This window comes from Sebastes fasciatus, chromosome 18, assembly GCF_043250625.1.
Source record: "Sebastes fasciatus isolate fSebFas1 chromosome 18, fSebFas1.pri, whole genome shotgun sequence".
Taxonomy (NCBI): domain Eukaryota; kingdom Metazoa; phylum Chordata; class Actinopteri; order Perciformes; family Sebastidae; genus Sebastes; species Sebastes fasciatus.
In genome coordinates this window covers 15,947,682-15,969,326 of record NC_133812.1, presented here as the reverse complement: position 1 = coordinate 15,969,326, position 21,645 = coordinate 15,947,682, and the positions used below count along the sequence as shown (strand labels likewise).

General features: G+C 41.5%; 1 protein-coding gene across 7 annotated transcripts in view; it reads left to right on the top strand.

Annotated features, from left to right (window-relative positions):
• LOC141756471 (disheveled-associated activator of morphogenesis 1-like) overlaps positions 1 to 21,645 on the top strand; it is a 51,194-nt gene that overhangs the window by 3,645 nt on the left and 25,904 nt on the right. For 2 of the 7 annotated variants that reach the window (XM_074616198.1, XM_074616193.1), the window contains exon 1: positions 12,182 to 12,415. The exons of 2 other annotated variants lie outside the window; for them this stretch is intronic. The gene's annotated coding sequence lies outside the window, so the exon portion shown is untranslated. Of the gene's footprint in view, positions 1 to 12,181; positions 12,572 to 12,663; positions 12,795 to 21,645 lie in introns of those variants that run through there. 3 more of the 7 variants (XM_074616197.1, XM_074616192.1, XM_074616194.1) reach the window with 2 other exon arrangements.

Below are 21,645 nucleotides of genomic sequence, written 5' to 3'. Positions count from 1 at the left end.
ACACAGCCTTCGGCTACAGCAACTGCCGCCTTGTTTTGTTGGCACCAGTCATTTATTGATGTTTCTGTCACGTCATCCTCCTGTTGTCACAGACGCCAATATTCACTGTGCTGCCGTTGGAAACGGAGTTTGACAAAAACTGTCCTTGGTGGAACTGAGTGCAGCATTGTGACTCAGTTTCAGTTGGCACCGGTGGAGAACCGGAGCTCACATTGGTCAATTGTTTCTGTTGTGATGTAAGCTGCTCTGTCCTTACATTTCCTCAGTTGGTGACCATTCTGCACTGAAAGCAGGCTGAGCTTTGATGATGTTTAAGAAAGCGAATAAAATCAGCCCAATCAGTCATTCTTGCACCATCCACTGACATCAGAATATGTCAGTGAATGGCAATCGAAAACTGATATAGCTAGAATTGATGGCATTGGCAGGTATTTGATGATAAATAAGATTGTAAGGAGATAGATTGGTCATCCCCATGAAGACTTAAGTTCAGTTCTCACTCCACACATCAAAGCACCAACACCAAAGCTGCCAGTCCATAAACTGTGGCAGTGTATTGTACCTGCTCTTCTGTCTGTCAGCACACACAAGCACTACTGAAGCTCTCTCGGGGAACTGGGTTAATGAACTGAGTGTTACGTTTCACAGGACTGGCAATGCAGCAGGGGGGACCAGCCCTCCCTGGTTGGCTCCCATTAAGCACTACAGAGTGAAAGAGTAAACGACAGCACCAACAACAGGGGGGGAGGTATAGACTAATTATTTTTTCAATGGTGGATGTCATTAAGGAGTGGCTGTAACACAGCTGAGCCCCTAAGACCACCATATGTCAGCATGGTTTCTGTATGTTGTGGTGGCATTAATGCCCAGAGGCAGGTGTTGAAGCACAGCCCGCCCGGTGATTACTGTTTTCAGCGAGGATAATGAAAATATACATCCTTATTTAAGATGTCAGTTGTTGGGTTCTTTTTTTTAGCATCCTGGGTCATATTAGGGATATAAATGATGTTGTCTTGATGTCTCAAGGTCGGCAAGTATGCTGATTCCACGTCAGTACCGTTCCCTTCTGGTGTCAGAGCTTCATGCTCTCAGATCCAGCTCTCTCTGTGGGATGTGTAGTGGATCCTGTGGGATAAACCGTGGACCTGCAGCGCTCTGCTGGTCCGCCACAACAATAGGCCTGTATGACTGTTTGAATGTGCCATTCTTTGCGCGGTGTGCTTCACTTGGGCCAGACAATAGCTTCATTTAGCATCCCTTCTCTATCGAGGCCTGCTGCGTCACCATGGCAGCCCTGCCATGCCACACCCTGCCCCCAGTCTGGCCCGGCTTTGCACTTGCCCTCGCTGTTGGGACAGCTGGGATTAGACAGCCGTTGTTGGCCACACCCAGGACCCAACCTCACATTTTGAGGATTGTTGCTTTGTGGCCCGAGCTGGACTACCTCTCAGCTTTACAATTTTTCATTTGTAAAAAGTTGATTATTATAAACCAAAGGCTCAACTAATCCCTAACATTGAGCTTAATGGAGACCCGCAAAGACAGAAAAGAGTCTGGGGTTTCCTACAGTGTTTTAAAGCAGAGATGGACCGCCTCCTCTCTTCTCTATCATCAAGAAATGAACACACTTTTTGTGAAATAAAACATAAACCTTTAGGGAGAAAGACCACAGTTGCTATTTCACAAAGGGAAAGCCATCATATTTCGTGTAGCTTTTGTTTAGGAAGTCATCTACCAACAAATTTGATCATGAGATGAGATACAATAGGATGTGGATGCCTTACCACCTCAGCTTCTGAGAGAAACCCTCAGTCATAGCTCTTGATGCAGGTTTTTAGCATGCAATAACAACGCCTTCCTTGCGTTCAACCAGGAGGCTGTTGTTAAAGAGCGGTGCTTTGTTTTGTAAGTTAGTGATGTTCGTCACATGTTTTTTAAGTGACGTTTGTGACATGTTTTCTGTAATTACGTTACGTTGTTTCCGTACGTATTTTACTTAGTTCACATACTTATTTTAAGCCCAACCATAACCTTAACCTAGCAAGTGGTTTTGTTGCCTCAACCTAACTGCGGACGTTAACGTAGTTTTTTTGCGTGGCGTACAAATGACACGCGAAAATCCTAAAATGCGTCCACATGAAACGCAGAATGTCCTTGAAATTCTGTGCTATTTATACGCCTTCCCGTGAGACCGGGTTGCTTGATGTGACAATTTTTCTGTTCAAAATTACAGCTTGGAAAGTTTGTTTTGGATTGAAACACAACCCTAACCCCTAATCCTTTGTTTACAGCCTTTAAAATGTTAATGCCAAGAGCTTGACTTTGAGTACATCTTTTACAGTCTGCCATTTGATTCAAATTTTTTTTGTGAGCAGCTTTTTATTAGTCCATGTTGACAGAAAAGAACATGTATACATATAGAGATATAGTTCTAAATCAATGAAATAATCTAGAAACATGCATCCATTTGATTACATTTTTGAAGCAAACAGAAAGAAGTATCTCCCCTTTTCAGTAAAACATACCCTTAACATTTACATTGGCAGTTGAGTTTAGATATCCACCCAACAATTGCACTCTGCTTGTCCCCTCCCAAGACCACTGACTCTTGACCTTCCTGATTGTTTGGAGGTGAAAGGGCAGCTCACCCCGTTTCCAGCTCAGCCACTCAGTGGTGGCAGATTTTTAATTAATGGGCTTGAGCCTGACAGCTCTCAGACCCTTTGGTGAGTAATTGATCCCTCATGGCAAGTCATTCACTATTTCACCAAATTTGCATTAGCAATAAAAAATGCATTTCAGCTACTCGATGATGTGAACTGGGTTTGATGGGAAAACACTCACTAACGTCACTGTTTGAGATAAGTGTGATTCCTTACGCGCTTGCAAAAGCTGGCACATTAGCCTCCATCCACTGAAACTAGTGTAATTATTAGGTGTGTTTTCAAAGTTCACAGTTGTTGCAGCACAGACTCATCTCTTCCGAGCAAGCTCCCTCCTGAGAAACAAGCCTTGATCTGCAGTCTCATGCTTCTATAACTAGAACTGGGTGACCTATGAAATTATATTTTAGGCCAATCTGAACTTGTTGCAGTTTTACCCTCGACAGCACGGTACAATCTGTGCTACTTTGGATGCCGGCAGAGATTTTTTTTAGACTGTTTAAAGAGGTAAAGCAGAGCTGTAATGGGTAAAATGCAGCACCTAGTCTTACAAGTTGATCAATAGGACAATTTTAAAGCATATTATGATATTTCTAATGCATAGTAGGTTACCTAACCCCAGAATTATTAAGATAATACTTTTAAATGTGAGGTTGTGTTTACATATATATTTCAAATTCTGCATTTTACCCTTAAAGTCACTCATCCACACTTCCAGGTTTTTTTTTTAGCTATGATATAAGCAGGATATCACCAGAGTTTTCTTTATTATTACTTATTTTATCCTATAGACAACAGTAAATCTATTCTATGAAAAATGGCTTCCCTTAGGAAATATATAGGCTATATATAAGACCACATTACAGTGATGTGTGATAAGTGAGATCTTTAAACATACATTAATAGAGGACACAGCAGTCGGTGGTTTTGCACATACTGAGCTGTAATTTTCACCCAAAGCTAAAAAGATGAAGTCCTCTAACTGCTCCCATCTCAACACAGTTATAAATGCCCTATACACTCTAATAAACATTTCAGTTTTTCCTGGTTGAATGCCTGTTATTTGGAGTGACATAATTGTCTCAGGCTGTTACAGTTTGTCACATGACAGAAAGGCTATATTTATACTCGCTTGCTTGGTTTTCTTCCCGACTGAACTCTTTTAATCGCTTAACCTTTTTCAGCTTGTGTCGTTTTTTAATTAATAGCCTCGCTTTGCTTTTCCTGCCCACGAGTTGTGTTCAGTTGTAAAGTTAGAAAGCGACTGATCTCTTGCCAGACCGAGAGGCAAAACCTCAGATTATCATGACAATGAGCATCCAAAATTAATCACTTTTGTGTGTCATAGCCACAAGATGTGGAAAGAGTGTAGCCATGCTGCGGTTCAAACAAAGGGAGCATGTGGGTCCTGCTGTACGTGTGTGGGGGAGTCCCGTAACCGAGATGTTGGTTTGGGAGGATGGGAGGGGGGTTTTACGGGCCAAGTGGGATTCATGTTTCAATCCTTGCTCGCCTCCATCCCCTTTGTCTAGGTCACATTATTAATGGTAATTCCCAAAGCAGAGGTGCTGGAAATTTTTTAATGAGTTTGCAGTTTTGGTGTGTCTGTGAGCTCTCTATCTTGTTTTTGCGTTGTTGTTGTTGTTTTTCCAGGAGAGGTTCCAGCTGGTTGCATGCCAGCGTTTTGTCTGACAGCAAATTTTGTGCAGGCATCAGTTCAGGCTGCTACTTGTAGTTATGGTAATAACAGCTCAATCACGGAAAGCTGACGTGTGTTCAACATATCAAAGCAAAACTTATCACGCTCACCAATACAGCTTCGTTACTTAACAGCATTTCAGCTGTTAAATACTAGAGGTCAGACGATTTCCTGTATCTCGTACCCAGTGTGAAGCTGTGGGGTCTGAGAAGTGAAGCCAATGTGGAAGTGCCTTAAACTTGTATTCTCTCTAACAGCCAGCAGGGTTGCGAAAGGAAGTCCGATTGTATAGAAGTCAGTGAGAAAATGAGCCTACTTCTCACTTGATTTATTAACTCAGTAAACATGAGTTTATGGTCTCAATCACTAGTTTCAAGTCTTCTTCAATACAGCATGCTGTTCATTTAGTAAATTATGGTCTCATTTAGGGTCAAATAGACCATAAAGCAGGGTATGCTTTAGGGCGTAGCTACCTTTCATACCTTTCATTACCTCTTTCATAGTGTGTTTACAGTTCATGAAAGTTAATTGTAACATTTTGATGGCCTAAAAAAAAACGCTCGGTTGTAGCGCCACCCTCTTATATCACTTCTGTTTCCAAAAAGCCAAGATGACGACAGCCAAAATGTTGAACCCGAGGCTTCAAAACGGCAGTCCACAAACTAATGGGTGACATCACGGTGATTACGTCAACTTTTTATATACAGCCTATGGTCGTATTTTATAGTACCTTATTGTATCTTATCTCAAAAGATGGTGACTGTGGTAGTATCCAGCAGGTGCAGGCTTCTTCATCTGATTTTGAGCTGTAACACGACCAAATAATAAATCTTGTTTTGAAGTCTATGCCAGACAAAGCTCAACTCCAACATGATGACCTCACATATCACAGTGATCTAATTTCATGCCTTAAGGCTACATGTTAATGTTTCAAAAATACTCATTGGACCATTTTAGAAATTACACGTGTGCTTGGATTGGCAGAATATGCAGTGCATCCTGTTTGATTCATTTCTTCGATTGTCAGATGGCATCATGTTTCTCCCTCGGACCAAAGCATGTCTAACAGGCCTTGAAACAGCAGACAGATTTCAGATTCAGCAGCAGACTGTGCCAGAGCACGGCATGCTTTATCCTGCTCTTAAAATGCCACCCCACCCTCTAGAAAGCACGCTCAAGTTCTGACAAGTTGTCAAGCTAAAAGAGCAAAAGCCCGAAAAATGTGTTTAGGCTTTATCTTTTTTTATCTTTCTTTCATTCATGAGTTGATGCAACTTTTATCAGTTCAAAAGTTCACAACAGCATCGAGGCAAGGATTAAGAGTTGGTTTTAATTCTTTGGACCTGATTGTGGATGGAGTTAACTCGCTCTGCAAAGTGGACTGCCTTGATTTGAGATAATCCTCTGCACAATATTTGGAAATAAATGCAGGCTTTGGTTTATTAGCTTATCTCTTTGTTTCTCTCTGTTGTTTGTATGCCTCCTAAGCTGAGATGCCATTGGTATTTTTACCATGGTAATGTAATTTCCCGTTAACTGGGTTGGCGTCTCTGGAGCCGGTAATGTCAGTCACGCACATTCTTATTGGATTTGTAGAATTTGTGATTGTTTAGAAAAGTACCTTTTGTTTCTTTATCGTTTTTTGTTGTGATGCACATTTGCGACTTCTTACAAATGACATTAATGAAAGTAATGCATCCCAGCCTGGTTATAAACTGAAACTTCTACCTCCATTCTTTCCTGATGCAGTATATCAACAGACAGGTAGGGAAAGTTTTCTGTTTATCTGAAAGATAAGCCACAGTAGCCTCCTTCTTCCCTCCAGGACCAGAATGTGTCCTAGTTTCTTTTAGGCCGCTGCTACGACGAGCAGGTTCCCACAGTATAGCGTATCTGTGAGATAACATTACTGTAGAAAAGCCGTCAAAACAGCCGCGCAGTCAGACGAAACCAGCTGCGTCAACAGCTAAATGTTCCTCAGGAGTGATTGTATTACAGCTTTTCGTGGCGACCATTGTCCACGTCCATATTTCTTTCTTTTCTCACAGTTATGTAACTTATTATACTTTTACCAGTGTTATGATCTAGAGGTGATCCATTAGAACAACTGGTCTTTAACCCTTAAAGTAAAGTATCATTTGGGGATTGTTTTACAATCTTTCAGTCTGTTACAGTGACATTGGCACTGAACACAGTGTTGTTTGTGTCCCAGCAGTTTGCATTGCGCAGTTGATAGCCGAGAGGCCGCAGGGCAGACAAGGCTGTCAGGTCGATCCTGTTAAACAGCAGGTGACCTTGTTAACGTCCCCAAACATCCTTTTTTTGTGTTTTGGTTTCATTTTTCATTGCACTACCGAGCTCTTGGTTTAGGGCTCCCAGCAGATTTTCCTAGCTTTTTAATATTTAGTTTTGGCTTGTCTGGTCTCAGGTTGTTTTTTCTCTGCTGAGATTATGACACACTCTGAGATAAGCAGCTTGTAGCTCAGCCATGCAGCCATGCAAGATGGCCGCGTACTGTCTGTATGGCTTGATTTCACCTTATACTTTGCCTCTGTGTCAGCCAGTCAGTCATGCGTCCGGCTGGATATAAGCCAGTCTTACATCCGTGTTGGCGGTCACAGACGAGGCCGAGACCTCGGACCCTTTTCACATGGATTTAGTCTGGTGAGCTAATTCTCAGAGCATCCATGTGTGACATTAGCTAATAGCCGTACAATGTTTTGAAGCTGTCTTCACCCTCAGAGCAGACTGGATACTGATTGGATTATGTTGGATTATCTCTATTTGATTTGTTTGTTTGTTTATATGATACCTCTACTGTAACACTTTATGCACTCTCCTCTTTCTTATCTCTCTGCTGAAGTTGTTAACCAGTGATTTCTCAGCGGAGCGAGCTTGGCCTACATCTGGAGGGATCAACGAGTTAAGCCACAGCCTTTTAACCCTCACATTCTGTCAATCCGTTACAAGCACGTTCACTGCAGCTGCAGCCATTCGCTTCATAATCTTTTCACAGCAGTCCCTTCCACTAAATCTGAGAAGATCTTTTGTCTTTGTATCCCTAAACTCTCCAGGTTGTCCTGTGAACTTAGAAGTCAATTTAATATTAGGGGGTCAAAGAGGTAATAGAAATTTGCAGCTTAGAAAGTTGATTACTAAAATGCTGAGTAATTTCTTCCCATGTCAATTACTCGTCGGTGCATAGACTGGCGTACTCGCCGACACCCAATCCCGAATTTTGGGCTGATACTGGTATCGGAACAACTCTAGTTTCCATGCTCTCTAAATGTGAGATTAGTGGCTGACAGTCCTCAGTTATATCCTTGTTTTTATTAGATAACAGAGCAAAGAAACTACTTAAAAATAAGTTTGGTAAAGCTCAAATATCTAAAGATAATCATAATATGAAAAATAAAATCTTCCTAGCTTTTTTTCCTCCAGTGCTTACATCAACTCCATCCACTGAGGGAGACCACGAGATGAAATGAAAAAGCTAGTTTGTAGACCTTGAGTTAAGATTTGTTTGTTAAGGACACTTTCACTCTCAATAATCAGACTTATAATATCTGTTTATGAACAGAAATGTGAAGGGAGGCCACTATAGATGTTAAACTTTAGAAAACTCACATGCTTAATGATGGTTTTATTGCTATTTATATGCTTTTATAAATAGAAGCTCACTCTTTGTGATTATGTGCGATAACATCATGTGGGTACTCCAGCCGTGACGTATATATTGAAAACGCCCATCCCTACCATTAGATTAATGTTATTATCTACACCACAAGCTACAGTTTGCCACGTCTATCCTCTTTGAAAAACACTTTCTTCTTTTGCTGTTTTCTTTCAGAAACACTGCTCCTTTTATCTCAATGTCTCTAAACTGTGGAAGTGTTGTGTTCTTACTTGGACAACCTTTTCATGTTTGCAGTTGCTGTTGGTTGCATTCTAGAGATTAGTGGATGCAGAAGGTTGCGTGGCCCCTCCTGGGATGGACCTTTCTATTCCAGGGGGGTAATTACAAGCTCTCCAGAGGGTGGGTAGAGACCAGTAGGACCTTTTTCAACCCTGGCATTTAATTTGTGAATGTTAGGGTCTCCTGCAAGGGAAGGGCTGCATGGGTGGAATTTATGGATATAGCCCCACCCTGGATGAAACATATGTACGGTGTAGCCCTGTTCCCCTCCACCACATGATACGAGCCATAATATAACGTTCCCCCTTCACACATTCCTTGGCAGCAGTCGGAGAAACTGTTTTTTTATTTAAGGTCTGTCAGTCAGTCATGATTCTGCTGAGAATATACGGTACTTATCATTAGCCTGCAGCAGAACTTTACTTTTCCACTATTTCTGTGGCTTCTGACGCCCATGTTTCACCTAAATTATCAGAGAAACTTGGTCAACAGGCTTGTAATCACAGCAAAAAAATTCAGGGTCATCTACAATCTGCTGCTAATTTGATTTCCGTGCTTCCTCGTTTCACTGTTGATGCTTTGCAAACTGATTTCCAAGCTTCAGCAGCTTTCAACTTTTAACTTCATTCTTATCTTGTCTGTCAAATGTGGTGCACCAAAGGCAAGCAATGTTTGGAGAGTATAGTTGCATCTATCATTGGGGTTGATGGCAAGTGATTTTGATTCTGTTTATTTTTTATGCGTTTTTGCTTTGTGCCTTATGAAACAAAATCATAAAAGGCCAAAGCAACAGAAAAATACTTTAGCCTGTTAAAAAAACAGAAAGAAAAGGGTAAAGATTGAGTTTTGTCTGCCCTGACATGCTTAATAATTAACAGAAAAGTGCAGTAAAGGGAGAAAAGGTTCACACAAACACCATTTTTTAGGCTTTAGTTTCTGTTTCAGTAGTTGCATGTTTTGCAGCTTCTTTTTACCTTAAAATGTGAAGATGTAAAAGCCTTAACGTAGCACTGGAATCAAGAGGTTATCATGCATTATATCACAAAACTTGATTGCTCCTGCTGTAAATGTATCCGTGAGTGTCAAATGGGGAACACATATTAAAAGTTTCAGTATTAAAGCCTGTTTTCCAGGGGTGGGAATCACCAGAGGCCCCACGATAAGATATTATCACGATACAATATAATCACGATACTTAAGTCACGATGTGATCATTTTGCGATATGCTAAGTATTGCGATAACATATATTGCGATTTATTATCTTTTTTCAACTGCAAATTATGCAGTTTGTAAACATCTGTTTTAACTAGTAAGATTTTCACTCCGTTCATCTCAGAGTTTTTATTGACATATCTTGAGGTCAGAGGTCAAGGGACCCCTTTGAAAATTGCCATGCCAGTTCCTCACCAAAATTTAGCGTAAGCTTGGAGCGTTATTTAGCGTTCTTTCTGAGGAGCTAAGCTATCGATTCCTTAGGTTTTCTAGTTTCGTATGATAGGATTGTTAAATAAAAGATTGCTAGGTGACGTCTGTGTATTGATACAATATTGCCACGCAAAATATCGCAACACTAAGCTGTATCGATTTTTTTCCCCCACCCCTACTATTTTCTTTTCCCGCTGGTGGTGACATTGTCCTCTTACCTTACAAATGCATCTTAAATTGGCAGATTGCAAACAGAAACAGGGAGGTTAGACATTACAGTATGAGACACAGTAGACAAAACATCTTACTGTAAATCCTCCAACACAACACAGAAAGGCACGACAATGCCACCGTCTGTGAAAATATCATCGTCCACAGTGTCCCATACATATCCTGTTGTATACCTGGTGCCCTTGAGTTCACCAAAACATCAGTCCTGGCTTTTATTGACACGGGTGATCCGTCCCACCAGAACAGAACAGAACAGAAGCCCTCCATGAGAATGGGACCTGTGTGTTATTCCAGCTGCATGACATTCTTTATAGAGGCAGCTACCCAGGACCGTACAGCTTCCACTGTTATCCACTCATGACTGCACCGGCGCGGCTCGCCACTGATGTCTGCAATACCAGAACACAGAGATAAACTGTTTCACACGAGCCCAGTTTCAAAGCAGAAAGTTGCAATGCTTTAGGAGATAGTATTATATCAGCTAGCAAGACATGTGACTTGGAAGTGGTCCAGAAATCTTAAAGCTGCAGGCAACTTTACACGTTGACAGCGAGAGGCAGCTGTTTGAAAACATTGAAGTTTTAATAACCCCAAAATCATGTAAAGTGGCCATAATGGTCCATAATCCTTAATGGAAAGTGGTTGGTTTGGGCTGTTTCATGGTTAAGGGATGAAGCGAGGAAGTATTTGTGACACTGAGGGTTGCTGAGTGCTCATTCACAGCTGTTAAGGAAAAGTTTGAATTCTGCTTTTAGGTTTGATTTGTGACTTCCTTTTGGCAGAGAAGTGCCCGAGTCCAGAATTTTCTCGGCGAGTAGCGTAAATCCAATAGTCTTAGTGACGGTCTCAGTTACAGAACATTTGATACTCGACTGTGTCTCTGCCACATTTCCTGATTATGCCGATTGGACAAAGCTGTGTTGTATAACAAAATACGCAACAAAAGCACTATGACGTCTCGTTACCGTGATACCCTTGACTCACTTCTAGAGAACAGGAAGTCAATGAGGTGACACATACTCTGTCAACACCTGCAGGGAAACCTGTAGGGTGTGAATCAGGTAAACAACTTCTGTTCTCTTATGAGAACATGTCTGATTCACACTTCTACGAAATGTTGATTAAATATGTATCTGACACATTGACATAACAGCTGCTGTAGCCTTCTAAATTCGACCTCATTTTTCACAAACTACTTGATCCAAATAGTACAGAAGATCCTGATTCAGAACTATAAAGTTGATAAGCTCGGATGAAAGTTATACTGGAAGAACGTGACTTCTGAAACTGGCGATTAGCTAGAGAGAAGTTACCACACTGTTAGAGTTGTGGGAACTATAAAAACACTGGTGGTTGTACAGTGGTGTTTCAGAGTGATGCTTCTTTTACCTCATAAACAATCTCTGGTTGAGTACGGAGTAGACACTGGCTTGCACACAAACCCATCAGCAACCAATTTTAATTTTGGCATGCCATCAACTCACAAAATGAAAGGTAAATTAGCGACAGCTGATTTGACATATGGCCAGCGACCTTTGTCATTTTTGAGTTTCACGACAAAATTTAAGAGTAAAGGAAGAATAGAAAAGTCTATTGATGTTGATGTACTTTTGTTTCAAGTGATGGACTAGCTCCACAGGAAATTCCATACACATCTTCATTATTATGTTGTGACATAGGGATGTTTATAGATGCTGGATGCTGTGAGTCGGTAATTAGCTGAGATGCAGGAGTGATGCCTGTGCTGTAAATCATGTGGGAGTGTCTGGCATTGTTTAGATTAAAACCCTCTGGATATTTTGTCAGTTGTCTCATCGTTGCCAGACTGTTTTGGATGGAGTATGTGCAGCGTTTTAAGTTGCTCGGGCTGAATGTGTTTTTATTATACACAGGGAGGTGTTTATGGTAGAGGATGGGAAGAAGCTGAGCTCTGTTTTTCTTTCGCAATTTATGTTTTTGACATTTCTTCAGTAGCCTTCCTTGTCACACTTTCACTGATCTCTCTCCCTCCCACACCCACACATGTTTTACACCTTTAGCTTTGTTTCCCTCCTGCAGCTCTCCAAACAATCCCTCTCCAAACAAACCCTAAACAAGTTGTCCAAAGCCGGTGTAGGGGGGTTTTGGGGGGAGGGTTGTGAGCTGGGCGGCGGCCACGGCTCGGCTGCATCCTATTAGGACTGGGAGTGTTGAAAAGGGGTGTGGCCTGGAGCCAGTAACATCTGTGCCTGTCCCCTCTGCCCCCATGGCATTCTGCAGAGAAAAGGCAGAGAGAAGGAGGTTAGAGAGGGAGTGGATACGCCGAGGAGAAGTTCTCGCCGGCCAGCTGTCTGTTTGCAAGATCTCAAACAGCAGCTCATGCTGTATGGCGAGTTCATCCCCTATTTGCCCCCCCCCCCTCGTGTGCCATCAGAGAAAAACTGCGTCCACCTAACTGGGATTTTCCTCTCGGCCGATTTTGACAGCCTCTGACATTCAAGGTGCTTATTACAGCGACAACTTTGAACCTGCGTGGATTACATACCTTGCGCAGAAAAAATGTGTGTGTTTTCTGTCGACAGTGCAGAAAGCTGGATACCGCAGTGAGTTGAGGATATAAAGGGAATGCAACAGAGGCGAGCTCACTCCTGGACAGGGTAAGACGAGCTCAACGAATCTGCCTATTCTACCCTGTAATCAAATGAGTGCAGGGGGAAAAGAAGAGCCGAAGCCGGCTGCTGATTGGAATGTGTGTGTGAATCGCATGTGACCGGTAGATAGTCCGAGGCTATCAGTGTGCGTATGTGGATGAGGGGAGTCAGGGCTGCTGGTTTGCTTTATCACTCCCCAGGATACAGGCTGGATTCCTCTCACCAAGACGTAGGTGATTGTCATGTCTGTCTTATTAGGGGGTGTTGGTGCGGAAAAACGGTGTTGCCTTAGTAACCGGGGGGGGAGGGGAGGATGACAGTGTGCTCCGATCGGGCCCCCGGGGCTGATTTCGTGGTGAGAGAGTTGTCCTGTGTATGCGGGGAATGCCCCATAATGACAAGGCTGGTCTGGAGACAGGGTGAGGTGGTGGTAGAAATATGTGTTCGTGCACAGAGAGGCTACAGGCTGCTACCTCCCAACAGCTTCCCACTGAGTGCAGCCCGTTATCACTGTCAAGTGAGTGTGAGAGAGGATGGCATACTTTTTTTTTTTTTCCATGATCGGGGGGCGGAGTGCAGATAATCAGGTCAATGAAAAGGAAAGTCACCTTGAGCAAAGAGGGGTCTCCTCGCTCATTTCCTGTCGCTGCCCATCCTTCTCAGGTTCCACTCGCACTTCCTCATCTCCTCCCGAGAGGGCATTGCATGTAAATACTATACAGACTGATGTATTACAAAGGACTAGTAGCTCTGCAGGGCTTTCATGGTGGCGCTGAGTGACTGCGAGCTAGATTTTACCCTGTAATCCTTAATGGTTTTGTTATTTGTTTTTTTGTCCGCTGAATTAGAGAGACAATCCTATTTTCCCCTCTATAAACATCCAGAGCAGATTAAAAAGGAGGGTAATGTGCGGTAGAAGGGGCTTACATTAAATCACCCACCCACCCAGCCTGCACCGGTCACCCACCGCTCCGGTTACCATAGCAACTGAGAGAGAGATTTTTAAAGGACAGGCTGCAGCTCAGGGTATCCTGAAAGAGATTACCACGCTCTCCACGCCCCATTATTGACAGTCTGAGAGGTTATCTGTTTTACTACTTAGAAATAGATTTGTGACTAATATTTGGACTGTGCCCAGCTGTGCTGCACACATCATAATGTTTACTGTGCCTCCTCACACAGACAGAAGGAGGATCATGTTGCTGCTTTATGATGTTTTCAGTCGTTCAAAGTCCACAGCTTATATCTGAACTCACCAAAGGTTTATCCTTTTCTGTTCTTTCTTCATATTCAGCAGTTTCTCTCATTCACTGCTAATTTACAGTGATGCTGATCTTCGAATAGTTGCATCTTTAATGTTGATAGAAGCGCAGACGTAACCAGATAACACTAATTCAGTGATACTGATTGTCTTCCCTGTCTGCTGATAGTCAGGGAGTTATTGATCCTCTGCTTCAGTGTTCTCCAACCTTTTTTGTTTGATGTTCCCCCCACAGTCCTATCAGATGAGCTAAAGCAGACACCACTCGTCATGCTTCAAATGTGTTCAATCTTTTTTAATACAAATTAACCAGCTGATTAGACTGTTTTCAGGCGCTATAGGCCCCATAGACGTGGGTCAATAGGGGCCTACTACACCGACTAGTAGGTTTTATCATCTATTCACATGGTAGATCACCGAAATAAGGTATAAGAGAATACGACAGCGACCTCGAGTGACCGTAGTAATTAAAACACAAGGTTCATTCAAAACGTGACGTTTCATTCAGTTTTACAACATGTTACAACGTGTTGCTTTTAAGTTTCACTTTCACTTTTACAACATAGTAGGCCCCTAATGACCCACATATATGGTGCTTATAGTGACTGATAACACCTATTTAATAGTCTGACAACAGTCGAACTGGGTGAATTAACTCTAGTCGGCCACTTCGAGTGGCAGAAGCTGGAAATTTCCACCATTTATCCAAGACTGGCTGTCTATTTTATTAAACTATTTTAACAGTTATTGCTAATACTAATACTTTTAGCTAATTATTTATACCGTTTATCCATTAGTTTTACTGTTCTCTGCTTGCTTGTAAACTACTTTTCATGTATTCTCAATCCCAACATATGGTGTTCAGGTGTTACCGCTCACTCAATATGTGGATAAAAAAATTCCACAATTAATTTGCAATATTTCTCCACAATATTTCACCTGGCAAGTGAAGAAATACCTTCTGGGTTATAAGTAAGCCTGGTTGAGAATCGCTGCTCTCGTTGAATCTGCATTAACTGCATATACATAAACACACTCAGTAAGACTTTCTCTTACGCTGTCGTGGTTATAACGTGACGGATGTAACGGGAATAACCTGACTGACAATATGGTTACCCTTCTCTCATAATAAATTTGAATAAAAGCTTCTTGATTCTCCAGTCCAAATGATAATACAAAGCATTTTCCAAACATCTGCTTGTTCGCTTTGGTTCATTAGATTCAAGACATTGCAGTACATTTGTTATGAACTGCACATTTTGGATACAAATCAGAATTGCAAATTAATATACCGGAGAAAAACAACCTCGTAATTTATAACCCAAACTTTAACCCGTATGACAAACACAGCTCGTAAAAGTTAAGCTGCTGTTGTGAAATAGGCAATGTCAACATCCATGTTATGTGTTAAACATCGCCTTGTGTGTTCACATTTTTCACAATTATGAAGCATGTTACGGGCTGCTCATGAGCTATTTTGTACACCAAACTGTTCCTTATTCACTGTTTTTGGATCATAGCCAACAAAGTGAACCCACATGACTGAGCTGAAACCCTGGCAAGGATATTGTCGCATGTTTGAGTAGTTTCCTTCTTTGCCCCGAGTCTAACCTCCACTTGAAGGATTGACCCGAGGAAGAATGCTAACACGTTAAGAGTGGGGGGTTGTAGAGTCTGTCTGCAGAACGAGTTTGACAACCTTGCCTGCGGAAAGAGCAGCAGCCTTTAACCTGCTTTTTAATCTCTGTCCTCCCTACATTTCAGCCGCACACTCCCCAATCCGAAATGTACATTTTTGTTGCTTTGTGTTATTATTCATGCATGTAAGAATTAACGGGGAGTATCACTGAATTACTATTTTAAGGCATGGAACAATTCAGTGTGTTTTAGACCACATTCAGTCTTATTTCTTACCAAAAAAGGGAGTTATTTTCCATCTAATTTGTCACCAAAGGCAATTAGATGATCATGAATTCTCCTCACAAATTAATTTTGGCCAAAAGTGCTGCTGTAATAAACCGCCCATTAAAGTGTATAAATTGTAGCGGTCGCTGGCGGTTGGCAGTCAGTCACAGTCTGACAAAATATAATTTTAAGTTTACAGCCAGCAAACCCACATACAAAGGAACCTATACAGGTGCCAACGCATCGATTTACCCGTACACACAAGCCAGTAGTACCACAAGATGCATTAGCAAGTAAGAACCACACAACACAGCAAAATTCACTGTTCCCCACAGCGTATTTTATAGTCCGTGACAGTGCAAAAATCCAACATACAGTGAAAATACAACTTGTACCCGTTCCATCCAACCCTGCAGTCAATAGCTCAGTGTTATTAGTCTGTGTCACGAAGTACAGAAGTTCAAAACAAACATACAGTATGGTGGGTCTGCCAGTAAATGGACCATCTCTGGGCTTTTAGATCATTAGGAAAAAACGAAAGGGTACCACAAATTAAATTCACCAGCGATTGAATCTCTCCCAGGCAACACAACAACTTAACGGACAAACATTTGTTCATCAGCACAGGGTTTGCACAACCCTTTGTTCATGAACTAATGCTGTGGCCTCACTATGAGGAATGAACACAGTAAGTTGGTCAGCTTGCACTGATCACAGCCTTTATCTCCCTTTTCCTGTTTGGTGATCGTTTTTGATCAGATCATTAACCTTGACTGTTGAAAACAGGCGTGTCTAGAGATACAGAGGCCGGTCTAATCTGATCCATTACAGACTGACAATGTCGCTGGATGAAACGTGCGAGGACCACAAGTTTATTTAATGAGGAAGGATGTGGAAAACAATGAGATTACCTCCATGTGACATGGCTAATAGAGTCCTCTGTTTTCAGTTACAACAGATACTGCAGTGTCTGCGTGTTGGTAACAGAGTACAGAATAGTATTTAGCTTTATTGTGAACTATTAAATGTTATGTTGAATATTACAGTTTTGATACTGGCCTTAAACAGTACACATACTTTTTTTAGATTTTAGGTGTTTGTTTTTAGCCACCAACACATATGTAGGGCTGTCCTAAATACCATTTTTTGGGCTTCGAAGCTTCGGTGAGGGCTGACATGTTGTTCTGTTTGTCTGTCTCCATCTCCCCCGTTTCAGTTCTGCTAACCACTACTGTACACGCACACACCTCTACACAACAAACAGCGATATCCGTCTGAGAATAACTAATAATAATTCATATTGAATATGAATAATGAATAATGTTGTGGGATTATTCCTTATTTCATGGGCAAATTTGGGATTTATACCTTATTATTACATACTTGTATATATACTGTATATATATTTATAAAATGTAAAATACAAAACATTCAAATAGTGATTTGTAGGTTGAATACCATGGCAACGGTCAAAGCTTTGAAGCTTCGAAGCATTCGGGTCAGCCCTACACATCTGAAACCCAACGGTATTCAATTTAAAATTATACAAAACAGACAAAATATGCAAATCTTTGAGAAGCTGGAACCAGAATGTTTTACTTTTTTTTTACTTAAAATAGTTGGTTCTGCACTAAAAAAAAGGCTATAAAGTAACTTCAGACTTGATAAAGAAGTTTAGGCAGTTCTCATTTAAGCTTTCTCTTATTATTTATTGTTTGTTTGATTCCACAGCCTATAATAATATTGGTTTAGGAAACATTCAGTAGTGCCCTGTTTTTTTGACACATATATCAATTTGCACACGCACTTATGTTGTCATAAAAACTGGAAAAACTACCACACATTCTGGCATGTTAATGTTTTTCACAGAAGCTCACAGTAACAATGTCACAATCCACTGTCGCTACTTCAAAGTCCTACAATATGTGAACTTTTTGAACTATGTAGACAAGAAATGTTTAGTGTAAAATGTATCAGTTTGTGGAAGAAATGCTTCCTTTGTCTGTCTCTGTGCTGTTTCTCTGCTCTCTCTCTCTGTATGTTAATCCTGTAATCTGAGAGCCACTTCAGCACTACTCCCTCAACCATGTGACATTAATGCTCCAGAGGCAATGCCTTTGTCACATCTAGGCAGTACACACGATCTTGTAAGGTAAATGCACATGAGCACACAGGCATCATTGGAGCTGAACTGCTCTGCTACTGTAACTCTGAGGACAGTTTTGACGGCTCTCTGGTGTCTAACTGATTGATTTTAATCTCCTCTTAACCTGCCAGTCAGCGTTTCCATCACGGCCCAGTTATTTTCTGATGTGTGTCCAAGTCTGTGCGTGTTTACTCATTTTGTACTTGGGGTGCCATTAAGTAATTGGCAGAACGAGCATTATGTATGCTATCCAGCTGTGCAAGACAATTGGGCACCACTTTGTCGTTTGTACCGTAGCTGCACCAGAGAAAATTAGACGATGTGAAACATCAACGTTCAACATGAAAGTAATTGCCAAATAGCTGCCGGTTTTCAGAAATAAAATGGGTCGGTTTACTTTCAGTGAGCAGGGAGATTTGAGTTTTTCTGTATTTGGTAAAAACCTAGCAGTGCATGTTCTGCAGCTGCATTGAGAAATGTAGATTGTTTTATTACTTTTGACTGTTACTATTGAGCATTTTGTGGTTAAGTCCACACAGTTTTGAGTTTCACACAGGTTAAGCAATCACTCTGTGTCCAAACACTGGGTTGCTGATTGATTTTCAGCAGAGCAGCTCCGAGCTGAAAGGACTACCGCTAGCCTTCGCTGTGTGACTCCCGAACCTTTTGTTTGCAGCGGTCCAAATTTGATCCAAAATAAATTACCAAACGTAGCGCACAACAGTCATAGGGGGTTTCCAAAAGTCCAGAAACCTATTGAGTGTTGCACACTGCATGAACTGTGTCTCCAGTGGCTCTTTCTTAATATAAGTACACAGTAGTGGAATAGTATTAAACGGCACTACCTACAATGTTGAGCTGCTTTGCATTGAAAATACTGCGGTGCATCAAATTGCGAGTCTGATCCATCCCAAATCCTAAATCGGAAAAGAAGATTAAACTTCTGTGCACCAAATGCCTTTCTGGCCCGCCTATAACACAGCTGCAGCTATACTCTGTGCAACACAAGCAGTCAGTTAACAGCGTTTACATATTGTTGATTCAAAACAACACATGGAGTTATTTGGGTTTTGTGTAGCTGTTAATGTTAAAAGCATGCATGATTGTGTGCTGTCTTGGGTTAGAGGAATGGCATAATGTAAGGATGACATTAACGGTAACATGACACTTAATTGATTCCATTATCCGTGACAAGTTTCACTTTAATTCGCTTGGTGCACAGAAAGGTCAGAGATCAGGGTCAGACTGAACATTTTGCCTGGAGCATGGAGGGAGTCTAGTGTCTCACTCAAGGACATTTCAAAAAAGTAGATTATTTCTAATTATAGCGCTTGAGCCCAAGAGAGACAGACTATGTCTCTTTTCAAAACAACTCAAGGTGAAGCAACCCTGCTGTATTGCTATTACAGCTCTAATACGCACATTCAAGGTTTCCTCCCTTACCTTTTGCGGTAGAGCTACTTTGCTCAATTAGAAACATGTTCTGCCGTGTCTTCTCGTCCTGACCAACATTAGTGCTGCTGGTGATTCAGGCAGTCATAGCAGCTGTAGATATCAAAAAATTAAAAGTGCCAGAAACTGCTGATTGATGCCAGCTGGTGCAGAAGAAGGTATTTCACACATCTGCTTTCAATACACTACTGTCCACTGTGTTCTCTCTCCAAGGTTGGATTCCTGCTCCCAAGTGAGGCACAGTTTTGCTTATTAGCATCAGCTTTAAGTTGACCTGTTAGTCTTTATAGATTATACACAAATCCAACCAATAATGACCGCAATTGTTTTGTGACAGACTACCTAATTGACAGACTATATATATTTTTTTGCTCAGATTTGGTTTGGTTTAAAAAACGATTTTTTTGTCTTAATGAGTAGTTTGATTGCACACTTTGGCAAATTTCCTTCATGTTTGGCAGTATTCATGTTTGCTGTTATTATCTGTTTCTAAGTCTTTGGATACCAACTATAGACTATATATAAGAAGTGGACATAGTCACCGTGATGCCACCCATTAGTTTGTGGACCGTCATTTTGAAGCCTTGAGTTTGGCCTTTTGGCGGTCGTCATCTGGGTTTTTCGCCGTCAACGTCTTGTTTTTTTGCAACCAGAAGTGATACAAGAGGGTGAAGCAGAGTATAACCGAATGCTGAATAAAACATTTTTAGGCGACCAAAATGTTACAATTATCTTTCATGAACTGAAAACACACTGTGAAAGTTGTAAGAAGAAAATGCGGACAACACCATGGTAGCGACCTGTCAAGCCATGCCCCTAAAGCATACCCTGCTTTATGGTTTATTTGACTCTAAATTAGACCATAATTTACTAAATAAACATCATACTGTATTGAAGAAGACTTGTCACTAGGGATTGAGACCATAAACTCATGTTTACAATGTTTACTGAGGTAATAAATCAAGTGAGAAGTAAGATAATTTTTCCATAGACTTCTATACAATCAGACTTCTTTTTGCAACCAGAGGAATCGCCCCCTGCTGGCTGTTAGAAATAATGCAAGTTTAAGGCACTTCAGCATTGGCTTCACTTTTCAGACCCGAAGGCTGCCCACGGATAACAACACCACAAATTTCACTCAGTAGGGCCACTGTGGCGGTCAATTTTTAGGCACTTAAGATTATTTACCTCATGGGAATACTGTGGTGACTGAAGCAGCACCAGAGCAATCTAACCCACATTATTTACAATGTAATTAATATTGATGACATTCAGCAAATAATATTGATCTTGAAGTAAGCTTGAACAGTGGAGGAGGCTGAAGAGATGAGTAAAATTGACAAAAGCACAAAATCAGAGAGAAGTCAAAGCTGGAAGAAGACAGCTGGATGAGAAGTGTCAGATCATCTCTGAATGTTCTTCATTCCCCTTCGCACATGTTCGGTAACGTGAGCGTCTCTCTGTGTTTAGCATCAGATGCTCCTCTCTGCTTCTGCCTTTTCTCCAGCGGACCTGACACTTCTGCAGGTTTTAGCAGAGAGGTCTTGGGCACATCGAGCACCATGCACGGGCTCACTCTCACTTTACAAACACTGGGGTTCTTTTTACAGTCTGGACTCGCGCCAGGTCACCCGCCAAACCACATGGTCACGAAAACAACAAGGCTATCCAAGGATAGAAATCTCCTATGGACAAAGAGAGAAGTGTTTCTGTGGGTATGGGTGGGCGGGGTTTAATTATTGGATGTGTATGAATGAAGGAGTACAAAACGAATCTGCCCACTTGTGCTGTGAGCAGCGGCCTACAAAAAGTCATGTTTCTCCAGTACAGTCCAAGAGTTGATTTATGTCAGCATAAACAGCATTCTTCTTGATTACATGGAAAGTGCAGCTGTTACATGGCATTATCATCAACTTGCAGACTGTTAACATTTCAAACATGCCTGCTCGAAGGATAATTCTTGAAAATAACCATTAATCGTGTTAGCTTTGACTGCTTGGACAGCTAAGGGTGAGTTTGACTGAGTGAGTTGCTTGTTTTGGGATTTGAAGTGTTTCGTCTCAGTTTGAGTAAGTGACAGTGGAAGGTGTTGTTGTGTGGGTGTTGTTCAGGGTCACAAAGCTCACCTGGCTATGACAGGAATGTCCTCTTGTTCTAACAGGCCTCTGTTATGTTGGGAACCTTGACCGTCTGACAGACAACCTCCGGGGGCTAATGTCAGAGCACTCAGGTCTCACAGGTTAACAATTACAGCCCAAACACACAGTCTTAGTAGTGTCACAGTCTGTTCAAACCTTCAGCACTCCCCCTCTTGCC